This window comes from Miscanthus floridulus, chromosome 14 (genome assembly GCF_019320115.1).
Source record: "Miscanthus floridulus cultivar M001 chromosome 14, ASM1932011v1, whole genome shotgun sequence".
In the NCBI taxonomy this organism is placed as follows: domain Eukaryota; kingdom Viridiplantae; phylum Streptophyta; class Magnoliopsida; order Poales; family Poaceae; genus Miscanthus; species Miscanthus floridulus.
In genome coordinates, this window is record NC_089593.1 from 15,113,742 (window position 1) to 15,128,484 (window position 14,743).

Consider the following 14,743-nt stretch of genomic DNA (forward strand, 5'->3'; position numbering starts at 1 on the left):
TCCGGTCAGTTCAACCCGCGAACCAGTATTAAAGAGTCGACCGGACGCTGGCAGGGTCCGGTCAGCACTGACCGGACGCGTCCGGTCGCATAAAACCCTTACTGGAACCTTACTGGACTCGACCGGACGCTGAACCCTCAGGGTCCGGTCAGCACTGACCGGACGCGTCCGGTCACTCTTTCCCAAGTCTGGACCCTTACTGGAATCGACCGGACGCTGGCCCTCAGCGTCCGGTCACATGACCTTCCAGCGTCCGGTCACACCAGACTTGTTCACTTCAGTCAAATGAACTGACCGGACCCTGCGGCCAGCGTCCGGTTGCACCGGAGCCAGCGTCCGGTCAGTGTTTGACCCTCCATTCACTTCCAACTTTCGAACATATGTGAATGAAGTTTGCTCCAAAGGATCTTAGGCATTCATAGGAGCTACCTAGAGCTAGTTTTAACAAGTGTGCACCACACCTAACTCACTAGACTCAACTAGGTCAAGCTACCCGTTCATACCCCCCTTCATAGTACGGCCAAAGGAAAAAACAAAGTCCTAAACTACTCTAAGTGTCTCTCCAACTCCAATTGACACTTAGAACTAGTTATCCTTAACCTTGTCGTCCATCCTTTGAAAACCGAAACGATTTCCATCGTAGGGGCATGATAACCTCGATTTCCCAATCGATCTCCATTACCATGACCTAACTTAATCGCCTCTGCAAAACACACGTTAGTCATAGTAACTTTGTATTGACATTAATCACCGAAATCCAACTAGGGGCCTAGATGCTTTCAATCTCCCCCTTTTTGGTGATTGATGACAATACCACCTCGAGTATGTTATGGAGTGAGGTTTTTGACGGGCTTGGTTCATATAAGCTTTTGTCAATAAGAACAAAAGAGTTAGTCAAGCTTATATGACCCAAGCCAACACAATGTACTCAAAGGATATGAATTAAGCATGAGTACAAATAACAAAGCTCATTTGCTTCGAAATATAAGCGCGGAAGCAATAGCAAATGAGCATTACCCAAGTGATATGACATATAGATAAAGCAAAGTAGAAGTCACACATATCAAATATCATAATCATGTAGATAGCACTATCACATATATATAATAGTATGCATGAAAGTAAACACACGAATGCATAAGTAATAGTGTATCACACAAATAAAACTCCAAATGTATATAATAAGCTAATACTATATAACTAGCTCCCCCTAAATGTAGCTCCCCCTGAGACTACATACTCGTACACCCTCTCCCCCTTTGGCGTCAAACACCAAAACCTAGGGCGGGGCTGCAGCGGACGTGCCGGGCGCTGAAGAACGTGGGGCAAGTTGGAACTGGGCACCATCATCATCTGACCCTGAGCTCTGAACTGACTGACCCTCTGTGGCAGGAAGTGTCGCTGAAGCGATCTAGGTCTGAGCTGGGGCTGGTGCTGCCTGTGAAGCTGTGAGTATGTCTGTGGTAGGATCGGACGAGGCGACAGACGAGGGGAGCCTCTGAGTAGTCACTGCGACTGGATCTGCTGTAGATGGACCGGCGGTATGCATATGAGGCGGAGTAGGCATGCCGGTCAACTCGCTGAAGGAAGCTCCAAGACTCCTGGAGACTGACGTCTCAGGCACGAATAGCGAGGAAGACTGCTCTGGTGTGAAGCCCGTCTGAAATGGAGTGAACTGCGGGGCTACCACGGGTGAGGCTAACCACTGGGACACCTGTATGGGCGGTGAAGCAAACTGAGCTGGAGGCTGTCCCTGACTCTGGAGCCCACTGGGCTGTACTGCTGGAGTCGTCGAAGTGGTGGGAGGCTGTGCAAGCTGGGGCGAAGGCTGTGGCAGTGGGACCCCAATAGCTGTCACTACATGCTGCATGAATCCCATGAGCTGCTGCTGCATAAGTAACTGCTGGTGCTGAAGAAGCTGCTGCTGCCGCTGAAACTCGTCCTGATGAGCCTGAAACTGTGCGAAGTTGGCAGCTGTCTCCTGTGCCTGTCGTGTCTGATCCTGCTGCATCCGCTCAAGAATGGCAATGAGAGCGGGGTCTGTCTGTGGAGCAGGTGGAGCAGAACTGGAGCTACCGGCCTCTGCATCATGTCTGCGTGGAGGCATCTGAGGTATAGGCTGGTAGTCGTCGTCAGAGCTGTCACTGTACTCGCTCACCTCCTGCTGTGCCTCTAGCTCCTCCTCCTCAGTGGCTGCAATCCCTCTGATGATCTCATCCTGCTGAGCTGCAGACTCTGGCACGTCGGGGCGACGACTAGGCTGACTGGGTGCCTGAGGAGTGGCGTGTCTGATCCTCTGTGACAGGTTGTAAGCCGGGAACTCTGTAGTGGCACCTGTATACTCATCCATCATGCCAGGGGGCTTATCAAGCACAACCCTACGGATGAGGAACGTGATCCAGTGAGCATAGGGAAGCTGCCTGCGACCCTTGAATCCCTCAGCTATAGTATCCTCCATCTCTGAAAGAAGGAGGTCCCAGATGTCAAACACTGTCATCTACATGATGGCATTGAGAAGCCAGAGCTATAAGCGAGTCAGGCCCTCCCTGTATCCCAACCTGGGAAGCAGTGTCCTCCTGATGATGGCCTCTAGTATCCTCGCTGTAGGAGTCAAGTCACTGAGGTTCCTACTTGACCCCTCTCCAAACGGCTCCTTGAAGCAATGCCGCACTAAATCTGTAGGGGGCACCTGCCCTCCATGAGGACGCCTGGGAGGCTCCTGATGTCCATAGCACACCTCATGCATCTTTACAGGCTGCTCCTGTAGTCTCAGTATCTCCCTGACTCTGCCACTAGTCACTCTGTAGTCTTTGCCTTTGAAAGCAAAGTGAATGAATCTGTGATGAGGATCAATGTAGAGCGAGGCATAAAACTGACGAACCCAAGAAGGTACATATATGCCCGTCCGTCCAATCAAATCTGTCAGTCCTGGCAAATATGACAAGTATTGCCGAATGCCCTCTCCGGCTGCTGCCACAATGGACTCTATCTGACAGACCCTCTGTGATCTGAACACTGCCCCACTGTTAAGATATGCATTATAGAAATCCTCATGCAGTGGCGTGTAGAACCCCTCAGCTGCTCTCTCATCCCTCCTCGGAGGAAACCAAACCTCAAACTCAACAAACCGCAGCTGCTGAACCTGCCTGGCTGTAGCGGCCCTCAAGTCGAGGTGAACCACTGGAGGCGGACCCTGTGGTCTGGGCGGAGGCCGTGAACCCCTACGCTGTGTAACTGGCCTCGGTGGAACTGCAGCACTGGTACGACTCGAGCGGCGTAGCTGAGGTGCCGGCTCGGTCTCCTGACTCTCCTGAGTCTCCTGGGCTGGCTGAGGACTCTGCTGGTGGGGGCTGCTGCTGTGCTGACGGACCTTCCTCAATGGCGACCCGTCGTCCTGCAAACGTGGCAGTCCCAGCTAGACTACCGTGACGACGCTCAACCTCCTCAATCGCAGCTCTGAGTGCTGGTGAAACCGGCTGATCTGCAATGACAACTCCGCTGCGGGCACCACCTCTCTCGGCACGCTCTGCAGCCTCTGCAACAGCTGCTGCTCTCGCTGTCTCTGTGTCGGGGTACTTCCGCTTCTTGGATGTCACCTGCTTGGTTGACTTGCCCTTCGATCCGGCTGGCTGGCGAGGCGGGGGCCTCTGATCATCATCACCAGGGCCACCACCAACGTTCTTGGTGCGAGCCATCTGAACAGACAAGATGGTGAACTGTCGCTGATGAAGATCAACTGTCAAACTGCCGCTTTCGAGGCTCGGCCTCGATCCTTACTCGCGAGCTTGGCTCCGAGTTAACTGCCAACTGCCAATTGAACCACAACGGAACCGACTCGCTGCACGATAGAATAGATAGATATACAAATAAATACCATCTGTCTAATAGATACGAAACCCTAGCAGAGAAAGCAATGTAGATGCGAAATTGAATCGAATGGCTTTCTACCTGACAAACAGCGAACCGAGAAGAGATAAGATGTCACGCGGGGGATCCTCGGAACCGGGCTAGGGTTAGGTCAAACGCCCAACCAATGGGAGGATAGGGCAAGAGCACTTGGCGTAAAGACGAGCAAGCCTGGCAACGGTGGAGCGGCGAACTTCGGCGCGAGGTGGCCGGTACGGTGCTGCAGAGTCGAGCTGGCGCGGGGGCTCGGCTGTAGGGCACGAGGAGACTGCGGTGCAGCTGGGCAGGGGCACGGAGGCGCGAGCGCGAGGAGAGGCGCGAGGAGGCGGCGATGCGGCTGCTCGGGCTAGGGCTGGCGAGCGAGGCTGCGGCGGCTCGGCAAGGCAGCGGCGGCGCGGCTTGGTGGCGCATGGGCTAGGGCACGACTGCGGTTCAGGCTTAGATCAAGGAAGAAGAAAAACACGGTTCGGATAAATAGCCCCCAAAACGCGACAGAAAAGGAAACGGAAAAGAGTCTTAAATCCGCGCGAGATCCACTGACCGGACGCTCCGGTGGTAGCGACCGGACGCTACCACCCAGCGTCCGGTCGATTCCAGAGAGGTCCAAATCCTCTGGAATCGCGACCGGACACGTCCGGTGGTCCATGACCGGACGCATGCAGGGTCCGGTCAGTACTGCTTGTCCTTCTTTCGATCGACCGGACGCAGAACCCTTCCTGACCGGACGCACAGACGCAGCGTCCGGTCACTCCATTAGCAGTTCACCTCCTGTGAACTGACCGGACGCTGGACAGCAGCGTCCGGTGCAGCGTCCGGTGCACCTTTTACAGCAATCCTTCAACATTCCTTCGCGCTACCTATTCCCAATCAAGTCCCAACTTGAATAAGATCCAAATAAACACCAATTGGGACTGATGTGAGTGACCTCTCTCAAACCCTCATATTTTTCAAAATATTTTTGCCTTAGGCTATAATTCTTTTTAAGAAAATAGGCAACAAGAGGGCAAATGGAACAAAACGACAAAACAACATTCATGCATATGTAATACTTGTAAGTAAATCTAGTTGCTTGTCAAGTTTGATCCAAGGTTAAGCTTCTTCACACGCTTTTCGGCGGTTATCTTAACCATGTTAGACAAGCCCTATATGCATTGCCACAAATTAAACATGTTGTATATTACAATGAATGCAAGGGACAACACAAGCTCAATTTTTAGTGAAGTTACTAAAATCAAGTACATTGAGCTCGTTCCGCAATCTACAAAATGTAGCCTCATCTAGCGGTTTAGTGAAGATATCCGCTAATTGATCTTCGGATCTTACACCTTCTAGTGATATATCATTTTTAGCTACATGATCTCTTAGAAAGTGATGGCGGATATCTATATGCTTGGTGCGAGAGTATTGAACCGGATTATTTGCAAGTTTTACCGCACTTTCATTGTCGCACAAAAGAGGTACTTTCTCTAGAACTACTCCATAGTCTAGTAAAGTTTGTTTCATGTATAAATTTGTGCACAACAAGCACCCGCGGCAATGTATTCCGCTTCGGCGGTGGACAAAGCCACACTATTTTGTTTCTTGGAGGACCAAGACACAAGTGATCTACCAAGCAAATGGCACCCTCCGGATGTGCTCTTTCTATCAACTTTGCATCCGGCGTAGTCCGAATCGGAATAGCCAATTAATTCAAATAAAGCTCCTTTGGGATACCAAAGGCCAATGCTTGGTGAGTGCTTAAGATACCTAAGGATTCTTTTTACGGCAATTAAATGTGTTTCCTTAGGACTAGCTTGAAATCTAGCACACATACACACACTAAACATGATGTCGGGCCTAGATGCGGTTAAATATAACAAGCTACCAATCATAGAACGGTAGAGAGTTTGATCAACCGAGTTACCTCCCTCATCTAGGTCGAGATGTCCATTGGTAGGCATTGGGGTCTTGATTGGCTTACATTCATCCATCTTGAATCTCTTGAGAAGATCTTTTGTGTATTTCTCTTGAGAGATGAAGATGCCTTCTTCCATTTGCTTGACTTGAAAACCAAGAAAGAATGTAAGCTCACCAATCATTGACATCTCGAACTCCTTAGACATCAATTCACCAAATTCTTTGCATGAGTCTTCATTTGATGATCCAAAGATGATATCATCAACATATACTTGACAAATGAAGATATGCCCATCAAGCTTCTTGGTGAATAGTGTGGTGTCGACCTTCCCAATGGTGAAGCCCTTCTCAATAAGGAAATCCCGAAGGCGCTCATACCAAGCTCTTGGGGCTTGCTTAAGCCCATATAGTGCCTTGGACAACCTATAAACATGATTAGGATATCTAGGGTCTTCAAACCCGGGAGGTTGATCAACATAGACTAGTTCATTAATAAAGCCATTTAAGAATGCACTTTTCACATCCATTTGATATAGTTTCATTTCATGATGTGATGCATATGCAAGAAGGATACGGATGGCTTCTAATCTTGCAACCGGTGCAAAGGTTTCTCCAAAGTCTAAACCTTCAACTTGAGAGAACCCCTTTGCTACTAGTCTTGCCTTGTTCCTCACAACAACACCTTGATCATCTTGCTTGTTGCGGAACACCCACTTCGTTCCAATGACTCTTGCACCTTTTGGTCGCTCTTCAAGATTCCAAACTTCATTGCGAGTGAAGTTGTTCAATTCTTCATGCATGGCATTGATCCAATCCGGATCTTTGAGAGCTTCTTCTACCTTGGTAGGTTCATAGCAAGAGACAAAAGAGTGATGAGCAATAAATGAGGTAAGTTTTTGAGATCGAGTCATCACCCCCTTTGTTGGACTCCCTATGATGAGATCTTGTGGATGATCTTGTAGGAGAGGTGTATTTCTTCTATTGACCACTTGAGGAGGAGGTTATGGAGCATCAACATCTTGTGCTTGTACCACCATTTGCTCATGGGAGATATGAGTATCTTCATTTTCTATTCTCCCAACTTTTTCACCATCTTGTGGTACATTTGATGAAGAAGGTTGGTTAATGACTTGTACATCATCTTCATCATCTTTTGGCTTGATGTCTCCCACCGGAATATTCTTCATAGCCTCCCTCAATGGTTCATCACCTACATCATCAAGATTCTCATGTGCTCCTTGGGAGCCGTTAGATTCATCAAATTCCACATCATATGTTTCTTCAACCAAGCCGGTGGCATGATTAAATACTCTATATGCTTTGGACTTCAATGAGTAACCAACAAGAAAACCTATATCACAACGCCTTTGAAACTTCCCTAGGTGTTGCCGCTTCTTGTAGATGTAGCACTTGCAACCAAACACCCTAAAGAAGGAGACGTCCGGCTTCTTCCCATTGAGCAACTCATATGGTGTCTTGATAAGGAACTTTTGAAGAAATAGGCGGTTGGATGCATAACATGCGGTGTTGATTGCTTCCGCCCATAGAGCTTCGGGAGTGTTGTACTCATCTAGCATTGTCCTTGCAAGAGTGATCAACGTCCGGTTCTTCCTCTCAACTACACCATTTTGTTGAGGAGTATAGGTTGCGGAGACTTCATGTTTGATTCCAACTTCATCACAATAAGCTTCTATGTTTGTGTTGTCAAACTCTTTGCCATTGTCACTTCTTATCTTCTTTAGCTTCACTTCAAATTCATTTTGAGCTCTCTTGGCAAACTTCTTGAAACAAGATGCAACTTCGGATTTGTCATGAAGGAAGAACACCCATGTATATCTTGAATAGTCATCCACAATCACAAGACAATAGAGATTTCCTCCCAAACTCTTGTATGTTGTTGGTCCAAATAAATCCATGTGTAGGAGTTCTAGTACTCTTGTGGTTGACATGAAAGCTTTGGTTGGATGAGTGTTTGCAACTTGCTTGCCGGCTTGACATGCACTACAAAGCTTGTCCTTCTCAAACTTCACATCCTTCAATCCTCTCACCAAATCATTCTTCATAAGCTTCTTGAGTGAGCTCATCCCAACATGAGCAAGTCTTCTATGCCATAGCCACCCAAGTGTTGTTTTGGTGAATAGGCAAGTCTTCAAGTTTGCATCTTCAGAGGTGAAGTCAACTAGATATAAGTTGTTGTATCTAAATCCATTGAATATCACTTGATTGTCATCTACCTTGGATACAACAACCTCCTTCTCGGTGAATAAGCATTGAAAGCCAAGATCACACAATTGCCCAACGGATAGCAAGTTGAAGCTCAATGAAGCAACATAGAGCACATTAGAGATAGAATGATCATTTGATATTGCCACTTTGCCCAATCCTTTAACCTTGCCCTTTGAATTATCTCCAAATGTTATTTTCTCTTGTCCATCTACCTCTTCATCTAGTGAGGTGAACATACGAGGATCACCGGTCATATGTTGAGTGCAACCACTATCAATAACCCAATGACTTCCACCGGTCTTGTAGTTTACCTACACACAAGAGATTCAAGCTTTAGGGATCCAAGCTTGTTGAGGGCCCTTCACCTTCTCAACAAGTGACTTAGCCACCCAAATTTTCTTAGGCCTACTCTTGTTGGGGGGACCTAAGAATATGACTTTCATCTTTCCACTCGAATCTTTTCTAAGCATGTAGTGAGCATTGAAGGCAAAGGGTCTAGCATGCTTGGGCAAGGGTTGTGGTGGTGGAGTTTGGCACTCATGAGCAAAGTGGCCTTCTTGTCCACATTCAAAACATCTCTTTGGCTTTGGCTTTGGCTTTGATTGTTGGTGTTGAGCTTGAGCCTTCTTCTTCTCTACACTTGCCATATATCCAATGCCACTTCTATCCATCTTCATGACAGTATTCATGAGTAGCTCACTTTGGAGATGCTTGCCTCTAGCAAACTTGCTCAATCCCACCTTGAGATGCTCTTTCTCCATCTTGAGCTTCTTGTTTTCTTCCTTGAGAAGATCATTGTTCTTCTCCTCCTTGAGTTTCTTGACTTCTTCTTTTAACTTCTCATTTTCAAGGATCACCTCTTTGTCATGATCAAGAGTTTCTAGCACAATGGTGTTGTGACTTTTCATTTCTTCAAGATCTTTCATGAGCTTCTCATTGTTACTCTTGAGCTTGACATACTCATCATAGTCATAGCACTCAACCACTTGCTTGCCCTTGCTACTAGATCCATGCTCAATGCTTTCATCAATTAAATCATCACATGAGGTAGCTATATCAATCTTAACAACATGGTTAGTAGCATCATGTGGCCCATTTGGTAAGAATTCTTGTGCAATAATAAGGGTATCATAATTGATCTTTAGAGTTGCATATTCATCTTTTAGCTTATTGTGACTAGTGATAAGCTCATTGTGCACCCACTCAAGTTTATCATTTTTATCTTTAAGCTCTTTCTTAGAAGATTTGAGCTCCTTGAGTTTGGATGATATAGAATCATTTGTTTCTTTGAGCTCATCATTAGCCTTTTCTAATGTGTCATATTTAGCTAAGAGTGAGTCATTTTTAGCATCAAGTTTTTCATTTGTAGCTCTACTCTTTCTAATGATCTTAGTATATTTTCTTAGTATTTTGACAAGATCATCATAAGTAGGTGAGTCATCATCATCGCTATCACTATCATCATCACTAGCATGTTCATCATCACTACTATCATCACTCTTAGTTACCTTGCGTTCACCTTTGGCCATAAGGCATAGGTGTGTTGAGGATGATGGCGATAGTGGTGGTGAAGATGCAAGATCAATAGCAATGGCGGCCACCTTTTCATCGTCACTCTCATCATCGGATGATCCACTTGATGAATCAATGTCCGTGAGCCAATCACCGACAATATAGGCCTTGCCACTCTTCTTCTTCTTGTAGAACTCCTTCTTTTTGCCATCTCTCTTCTTGTATGGCTTGTTCTTCTTCTTTTCATCTTCATCACTTGAATCATCTTTCTTGCCCTTGTTCTTGAACTTGTCTTTCTTGGGCTTTGTGCATTGATGAGCTAGATGACCAAGTTCGCCACAATTGTAGCAATCCATCTCGGAGATTGGCTTTCTTCTTGAGCTAGTGAAGAACTTCTTCTTCTTGCCATCAAACTTGATGCCACTCTTGTTTAGCTTTTTTAGCATCTTGGTGGTCTTCTTCACCATGAGGGCAAGGCTTTCTTCATCATCTTCATCACTTGAGCTCTCATACTCAAGTCTTGCTTTGCCCTTGTCTTGGCTAGCTTTGAATGCTAGGTCCTTCTCTTTCTTCTTTGTAGAGGATGAGCCATCTTGTGGTGTGATGTGCATGTACATCTCATGAGCATTTATCTTTCCCAAGATTTGTGTCGGTGTAGCGGCGGAAAGATCACCTTGATGTAGCACGGTCACAATGTGCCCATATTTATCAATGGGGAGGACACTCAAGATTTTTCTCACAACATCGGATGGTGACATTTGAGTAAGTCCAAGCCCATTGACTTCCTCTACAAGAACATTTAATCGAGAATACATCTCATTAGCACTTTCTTTGGGAAACATCTCAAAAGAATTTAGCTTTTTAATCACAAGATGATAGCGTTCCTCACGCTCACTCTTGGTTCCCTCATGGAGCGCACAAACGTCCGACCATAGAGCATGGGCGTCTTTGTGGTTCCTAACACGATTGAACACCTCTTTGCAAAGGCCTCTAAAAATGGTGTTGCGAGCCTTTGCATTCCATTTCTCATAATTCACTTCATCGCCTTGAAGTTGTGCGGCATTCCTAGGTGCGGGGAACCCTTGAGAGGCGGCTCTAAGAATTCCAACATCTAGAGCTTCTAAGTATGCCTCCATGCGGATTTTCCAATATGGAAAATCATCTCCCTCAAAGATAGGAGGAGGTCCATCCCCGTGAGACATCTTGCTCTAAGCGATTAAGCTTAAAAACGTGAGCACGAGGCTCTGATACCAATTGAAAGGATCAAGATGCCCAAGAGGGGGGGGTGAATTGGGCTAATTCTAAATTTTCTTTCAATAATCAAATCCTACGGATAGCCCAATTAACCCCTTGTGCCTAGAAAAGTGTTTATATCAAACTAATGCACAACAACCTCGCAACCTAAGTTCCAAACTTACTCTAGCAAGCAATTCTATGGATGTAAAAACAAGTATTGAATTGCTCAAAGTAAATGCTCAAAGTAAGTGCTCAAAGTAAATAGAGAGAGAAAGGAACGCGGCGATGTTTTGCCGAGGTATCGGAGAGTCGCCACTCCCCACTAGTCCTCGTTGGAGCACCCGCGCAAGGGTGTAGCTCCCCCTTGATCCGCGCAAGGATCAAGTGCTCTCTACGGGTTGATTCTTCGACACTCCGTCACGGCGAATCACCCAAAACCGCTCACAACTTGAGTTGGGTCACCCACAAGCTCCGCCGGGTGAACACCAAACTCCCAATCACCACCAAGCCGTCTAGGTGATGGCGATCACCAAGAGTAACAAGCACGAACTCTCACTTGACCACGCGAAGCCTAATGAGAAGATGGATGCACACTTTGCTACTCTTGATTTGCTAGTGAGGCTACTCTCTTGGATTCTCAAATCACAAACACCTCACTAGGACCTTGCTCTTCTTGGCACTCACAAACGTGTTTCTCAGCTGTTGGAATGAGCAAAAGATGCTCCACTCACGAGTGGACCTTCTATTTATAAGCCAGCCTGAAAAACGAACCGTTATGAGCTTCTGCGGGACGACCGGACGCTCCGATCGTGATGACCGGACGCTCCGGCCAGTTCAACCCGCGAACCAGTATTAAAGAGTTGACCGGACGCTGGCAGGGTCCGGTCAGCACTGACCGGACGCGTCCGGTCGCATAAAACCCTTACTGGAACCTTACTGGACTCGACCGGACGCTGAACCCTCAGGGTCCGGTCACTCTTTCCCAAGTCTGGACCCTTACTGGAATCGACCGGACGCTGGCCCTCAGCGTCCGGTCACATGACCTTCCAGCGTCCGGTCACACCAGACTTGTTCACTTCAGTCAAATGAACTGACCGGACCCTGCGGCCAGCGTCCGGTTGCACCGGAGCCAGCGTCCGGTCAGTGTTTGACCCTCCATTCACTTCCAACTTTCGAACATATGTGAATGAAGTTTGCTCCAAAGGATCTTAGGCATTCATAGGAGCTACCTAGAGCTAGTTTTAACAAGTGTGCACCACACCTAACTCACTAGACTCAACTAGGTCAAGCTACCCATTCATACCCCCCTTCATAGTACGGCCAAAGGAAAAAACAAAGTCCTAAACTACTTTAAGTGTCTCTCCAACTCCAATTGACACTTAGAACTAGTTATCCTTAACCTTGTCGTCCATCCTTTGAAAACCGAAACGATTTCCATCGTAGGGGCATGATAACCTCGATTTCCCAATCGATCTCCATTACCATGACCTAACTTAATCGCCTCTGCAAAACACACGTTAGTCATAGTAACTTTGTATTGACATTAATCACCGAAATCCAACTAGGGGCCTAGATGCTTTCACAACACAAGATGTGACTTGATGGCTTGAGATGGTGAAGATAGCAAGGAAAGGCTTTGAAGTACTAAGCAAGGGTGAAGGGCAAGCGACGGCTTGGCGGCCGAAGAACCTAGCTAGGGTGAAGAAGAAAGTACTTGCATTTAGTTGAGGTACTAATTAAGCTAAGATGGTCATATTGATGTGAAGAATCAAATCTATAATGAAGTATTTGATGAAAGTGACTTGATACATTTGGGGTTATTCAAATTTGATGGATGGAATCAAGTCACATACTCAAGATGGCTATGCTCAAGTGAAAAGATCAACATCAACTTGTTAGCACCCTTACTTGATGAAGATTGGAAGGGGCGGCATCAATTCAAAAGAAATCAACTCAAGTGGTATAAATTCATTTTTCCTTTGATCTTGAGTTTAATAGGTATGCCGTACTATTAAGAGGGATGCATCATGTTGATAGATAATGTTTCATAAGTGCTCAAGCCAACCCTTGTGAGGTTTGATTATTTGAGCGACAAAAGTGCTAACTGATTTCTTGCTGGTCTGGCAATACCGGACGTGTCCGGTATTCATACCGGACGTGTCCGGTATTTGTCCAGCAGCTGTAAAATTGTTGTTCTCGGGTTTGTTCGTCGGGAGTTCCAACGTAGGTCGGGAGTTCCGACGGTCGGGAGTTCCGGCATGGGTCGGGAGTTCCGACGTCTCGCACTTCAACAGACTTGGAGGTTTCACTGTCCTGGTCATACCGGACGTGTCCGGTATTCATACCGGACGTGTCCGGTATGGATGACCAGAAGCCAACGGCTAGTTTTCAAAAGCCTTGAGGGTCGGGAGTTCCGACATACGCTGGGAGTTCCGACACCTCACTAACTTTAACTCAGTTACATGTTTTTCAAAATTACTGAGGGTCGGGGGTTCCGACTTGAGTCGGGAGTTCCGACGGTCGGAAGTCCCGGCATTCTTCGGGAGTTCCGTCGCCTCACAACATCACTGTAACTTAGTTACCGTTGGCGCAGTATGAGTCATACCGGACGTGTCCGGTATTGCAACGGCTATAAAACGGCTAGTTTTTCAAGGGGGCTATAAATACCCCCAAGCCTCCACCTTTGGAGGCTGCTGATTCTGCTGAGATAGACACACGTTTTTGAGCCTTGCCAACTCTCCTAAACCCTCTCTTAGTGAGTGTGTGATCCAAATTGCAAAATCAATTTGTGGGTTAAGAGAGAATTTGAAAAAGAGAGCAAGCCACCACTTGAGCACTTGTGCATATTGTCAATCTCGTGATTCGCATTTGTTACTCTTGGACTCTTCGGTCCTAGACGGCTAGGCGTCGCCGGAGAGCAACTGAGAGATTGTGGTTGCTTCGGAAAGTTTGTAACGGTCGATTCCACCGCCTCGGAATCAAATTAGTGGAAGGAGGAAAAGGAGTTGGAAAAGACTCCGGCTAGAGTGACCTTCGTGGTACCCTCTAGGGCTGACCTTCGCTGGGTCGCCCGCAGCCCCCTCAACGGAGAGTAGGACTCGAACGAGTCCGAACTTCGGTAAAACAAATATCGTGTCTAAATTCGCATTTCATTTGATATTTGTGTTGCTCTAGCTGTTCTGCAGGTTCTCTGTGTATATTGTCATCTCCACTAGGTGCCTGCAGTTTGGTTTGAAGATAGAAATCGAAAGGAGCAAGTTCGGGGCCGATCTGCAGAAATCGTGTATACCGGACACGTCCGGTATTCATACCGGACACGTCCGGTATTTCCTGCCTGCACTGAAAATATTTATTCTCTGTTCTAACTTGGTGTTGCAGGGTTGTAGCTTCTAGATATATTCTTTATACCTTGTTTACTTTGTGGCTAACTTGTGAGGGGTGGTAGTACTCTTAATTTGGAGTTTCCATTTTGGAAACTCCCCTTTCTAATTGTTTCCGCATTCAAAGATGTTAATTTTCAGAAACGCCTATTCACCCCCCTCTAGGCGGCATCCTAGGTCCTTTCAGGTTTATTGTGTAAATAAACCTGTGGATGTATGCCACAGTATAATATTCATTTTCTTAGGAACATCACTTAATTCATTTCTGTAAAAGTTTATTTGAAGCTATGGCCAAATTGAAATCTACCATATCATTGGTAAGTTTGATTCTTCATGTGCAGTTCACTTTTTCTTTTTGTTTCTTTTCTACTTTGCTGCGTAGTACTATCTCTGCATGCCCCCTGTGTGTTTGTTGTGTAGTATATGGTTAACTTATATGTCTACAAAGACATTGCCATTCCTGGAAGGTTTTCTGTCCTGGTGCCAAGCGATGCTCCTTTATCAATCATGCTAATTCCAATCAACTAGTATGGGGGCTCCGCAAGAAAGAAGAACCGTCCCTCCGTAACTGGATGCACAAAACATCT